At 41.0% G+C, this 4,842-nt stretch overlaps 2 pseudogenes; one reads left to right on the top strand and one right to left on the bottom strand.

Moving 5' to 3' along the window:
* LOC102479494 (tumor suppressor candidate 3 pseudogene) lies at window positions 1-1,939 on the top strand (annotated as a pseudogene).
* A 608-nt stretch (window positions 1,940-2,547) lies between these two features.
* Window positions 2,548-3,523, bottom strand: LOC102479075 (mitochondrial fission regulator 1 pseudogene; annotated as a pseudogene).
* Between the last annotated feature and the right edge of the window lie 1,319 nt (window positions 3,524-4,842).

Genomic DNA, 4,842 nt, shown 5'->3' with positions numbered 1-4,842 from the left:
TTCCGGCTCCTCCTGCTGCCGCTCTGCATCCAGCTCGGAGGAGGACAGAAGAAAAAGGAGAATCTTTTCGCTGAAAAAGGAGAACAGTTGATGGAATGGAGTTTAAGGCGCTCCATCTTCCGCATGAATGGTGATAAATTCCGAAAATTTGTAAAGGCGCCACCTCGAAACTATTCTATGATTATGTTCGCTGCTCTTCAGCCTCGGCGGCAGTGTTCCGTACGCAGGCCAGCAAATGAAGAGTATCAAATACGGGCTAACTCCCGGCGCTGTTATCTGCTTTTTGTAACTCTCTTTCCTCAGTATGGTGGACTGTGATGAAGGGACAGATGTTTTTCAGCAGCTCAACATGAACTCTGCTTCTACATTTATGCATTTTCCTCCAAAAGGCAGGCCCAAGAGAGCTGATACTTTTGATCTTCAGAGAATTGGGTTTGCAGTTGAACCACTAGCAAAGTGGATTGCTGACAGAACAGATGTTCATGTTAGGGTTTTCAGACCACCCAACTACTCTGGCACCATCGCCTCGGCCTTACAGTGCCGCTGGTTGGCGGTCTGCTCCATTTAAGAATAAACAACTTGGAGTGTTTTCAAGCATATTGTATTCAGTGTATGCCACAAGATTGAAATAAATGACAATGTGATTACAAATGTATGTTTTAGAACTGTTCACTTATTAGTAAAGGAAACCACAATGTTAGTAAACCTATAAAATGTATGCTAAAGAATGCTTAGTACTGTACAGGAATGAAGCATATGCATGAAAATGTGGTATACTAAAAATTATACTTACTGCAGTTTCAGTTATAAAGGACATACACTGTTCCAAAAATAAATAACAAATCCGAATATTTACTCATGGTAGGATTTTCTGGCATTAACTATAACTAAGCTTATCAGAAATAGAAAATCATGATGATTTTTCAAGCATTTAAAAATGTTCACTTATGGGACCAGCAGTTAGCATAATGGCTATGTCACTGAACTCCCATGTGGCTGATTGCGGTTCGAGTCCCGGACCCAGTGGTTTAAACTCATGCCGGGCACGTGTTTGTGCATGCCCAAGATCCTGAGAGGAGAACGGAGGAGAAGGGATTGCAGCGTGGTCATCCCCCCGGGAGGTGATTTCTTGCTTTCAGTCTTTCTGTCTCTCTCTGTCTTTCTGGCGAGCACGTGTGCCCTATAGTAAAAACCTTTCAAAAAAAAAAAAAAAAAGTTCACTTGTAGCAAGTCCTTTTTTTTCTTTTTTTTTTTTTTGGAGAGGTTTTTGCTATAGGGCGCGTGCACTTGCCAGACAGACAGAGACAGAGAGATAGAAAGCAGGAAATCACCCCCCAGGGGGAATGGCCACACCACAATCCCTTCTCCTCCATTCTCCTCTCGGGATTTTGGGCACGCACACACACACGCCCGGCATGAGTTTAAGCCACTGGGTCTGGGACTCGAACCACGGTCGACTACGTGGGAGTCCAGCGACATAGCCATTATGCTAACTGCTGGTCCCACTTGTAGCAAGTCCTTAAAAGCCCTAGGTGACAAAGGCAGTTCTCCACTTTCTACTAACACCTAAGATTTATAATACATAATATACTTCAATGTAACAGCATTCTGACCAATGATAAACAATTTATGCACGATTCATTTGCCTATTTAATATTAATGTTTCATTATACAGTTAATATTTTGGCCAATATTACAAAATTTTAAACTCCACTATGTGGACATTTCCAGAAATATTAACTTAGCAGCAAGTCATCTTTATGATGTCATTATTAAAACAAGAGGGATGTTGTATTCTTATATTTCAGATAGGATTTAAGTCACACCACTACCTGAACACGCCCCATTTTCTTCCTCAGTATTGGATGGCAGTGAGGTGAAAGCAGCTTTCCTGGTCTTCAACTTCCCCTTAATGGGAAACATGGAATTGCAGCCGTGATCATCTTCTGGTTCCTACTCAAAGCCCAGCTCCAGGAAAGTGTGAGAGAGGATCTCAGACAAATTCTGTCCAAGGCAAGAAGATTCCAACCTCAACATATTCCAACTTCATATTTCACTCCAACAACTTATGTTATACCAGCTGTTCCGTCATCAAATAGCAAATGATCACTGAAAACAAATGAAGATAACAGTCCCCTAGTTGCTGTAACTCATTACTAGTTCTACAACTGTTTTATATCCAAATATATGCATATAAAACATCTGTACAGATAAATTAGTGTTAAGAATTTAAAATACGCAGTAACGTCAACAAATGTCCTTTTTATGTTCTCAAGTCTATACAACTGTTTTCAAGCCTGGAAACCTGACACCTGGGCTACCCGTTAAAAACAGGTCAGAATGCATATGAGAACTGACCATCTCATAAAAGCAAAACCAAACAGAGTACTTTCATTATTGCTTAATCCTCTAATTAGGTTAAAAAGGAAACCACTGGATACTAAAATCAGGTTTTTACTAAATAGTGTTGATTTCTACTAGCCACACTTAGCCCTCACAGACCAATAGCTGGACCAGGATAGTCCTTCTCCACTCACTGACTATGTATTAGAAATTTGAAACATTTTCGATTAAAGCCTTCATTCTTCCTGTAGACTTCAGCATGAGTGGCCCAAACAACACTGTCTCGGAGGTGGCCTCTGATTCAGACTTGGGAATTCCTTTTTCAACTTCGCCATGGTTATCGCTTTGATACTGATATGCAAATTTCTTTTTCAGAGCGTCTGCTGTGAGGGCAGCAGGGTCAGTAGTATCCACTGGCTTGGGCTTTACATCTTGTTCTGACCTCTTCACTGACTGAAGTTTAACACTGGTTGTATCTTTAAGGATCTCTAGCATATTTGGCAGTCGGATTTCTCTGGATCGTTAACCAAGTCTTTCCAGCATTGGCTTTTTTCTCTCTTCTCTCTTTAATCGGATTAATAGCAGATACACTTTGGTGGAGCCCTGGAAGAAGGGGAGGTGGGGGAGGAGGTGGTGCCGTGGTAACAGATGAAGTAAAATCTGAGTCACCTGCGGTGAGACTTTGCTGTTCTTGTAGGGTCACAATTTTGGGAGTCTGAGCTCTGAGGGCGGCGAGTTCATTTTCAAGGGCACAGATCTTCTGCAGCGCTTCCTCATTTGCCAGTGCTGCGGTCTTTCGCTGACACTCTTCATAAAACAAGTTTGGTAAGGGAACTAGCTGGCTCGGGAGGTTCTCAGAGAGCAGAAGTCATCCTGAAGTGGTGGCCTTGACCTCACCTCTGTCCTTAGTCTTGAGCACTCCTTCTTCTTTGGCTACCCATCCAATGTCAGCAAAGGAGGCCACTGCATCTTCTCCGGGGTGACTGGGACTTCCCTCTGCTGCATGGCTGGTAAGCTGAAACTGAACTCTTGGACGCTGAATCAAAGACAAGTAAGTGCCAATTTTCCTTACGATACTTCGAGATGAACCATAGGATTTTCCAGACCAAAGTGCTGATTGCATGCTTACTCGAACTTGTGGAAAAACCATCCTAATTAGGCGTTTAATCCAGTCAAGCATTTAGATGGCAAAATCTCCCCAAATGTGCATTTCAAGTATTTCAGGCATACATAGCAGCACATGGTCCATAAAGCACACTCGGCCACAGGGCAGCCTGCACCTCATCCAGGTCTTCAGACTTCCAGCCTGAACATCATCCTGAATGGAGAAAAGCTGAAAGCTTTCTGACTAAAAACTGGTACAAGACAAGGATGCCCACTTTCTCCACTCCTTTTCAATATAGTACTGGAAGTCCTCGCCAATGTAATCAGGAAAGAGGAAAAAACAAAAGGCATTAAAATAGGAAAAGAAGAAGTGAAACTCTATTCGCAGACAACATGATTGTATACATAGGAGACCCAATGGTTTCCATAAAAGTTTTTTGGAAGTAATACATGAATACAGTAAAGTTGCATGATACAAAATTAATATACAGAAAACTATAGCATTTTTATATACAAACAACAGACAGACTGAGATACAACTGAAAAAAGTTATTACATTTACCATAGTCACAAAAAGTATAAGATACTTAGTAATAAATTTAATCAAAGAAGTTAAAAGCCTCCACAAGGAAAACTATGAGAAGCTAAAAAAATAAACTGAAAATTTCACAAAAAAGTGGAAGGACATCCCATGTTCCTGGATTAGAAGAATTAATATAATTAAAATACAATTCCACCCAAATTAATCTACATATTTAATGCAATCCCAATCAAAGTATTAGACATATTCTTCATAGACCTGGAAAAGACCTTCATACAATTTGTCTGGAATCATAAAAGACCTTGTATTGTCAAAGCAGTCCTGCTCAAGAAGAGTGGAATGGGTGGCATCTAACTCCCTGACCCCAAAAATATACTACAAAGCTGTGGTAATCAAAACAGCACAGTACTGGCACAAAAACAGACAGGTGGACCAATGGAACAGAATAGAGTACCCAGAAATAAATTCCCAAACATATAGTCAACTGAATTTTGACAAGGGGGACCAGTCAATGCAGTGGGAAAAGGAAAACCTCTTCAGCAAGTGGTGCTGGAAAACCTAGATATCCACCTGCAGAAAGATGAATCTGAAGCCCTCCCTCTCACCAATGACAAAAATAGACTCAAGGTGGATCAAAGATCTAAACCTAAGACCTCACACTATAGAGTTGCTCCTGGAAAACACTGGGAAACTCTGGGAGACATTAGGATAGGCAAAGACTTCTTAAATAAGACCCCCAAAGCACAGTCAATAATCCCAAAAATAGACAAGTGGGATTACATCAGCCTAAGAAGTTTTTGCACAGTAAATGACACATTAGTGTGAATTGACAGCCCTCAGAATGGGAAAATATG

Source organism: Tupaia chinensis, unplaced genomic scaffold (assembly GCF_000334495.1).
Source record: "Tupaia chinensis unplaced genomic scaffold, TupChi_1.0 Scaffold000041_1, whole genome shotgun sequence".
NCBI lineage: Eukaryota > Metazoa > Chordata > Mammalia > Scandentia > Tupaiidae > Tupaia > Tupaia belangeri.
The sequence above is the reverse complement of the archived record's forward strand: the minus strand, read 5'-3'. Positions and strand labels throughout refer to the sequence as shown.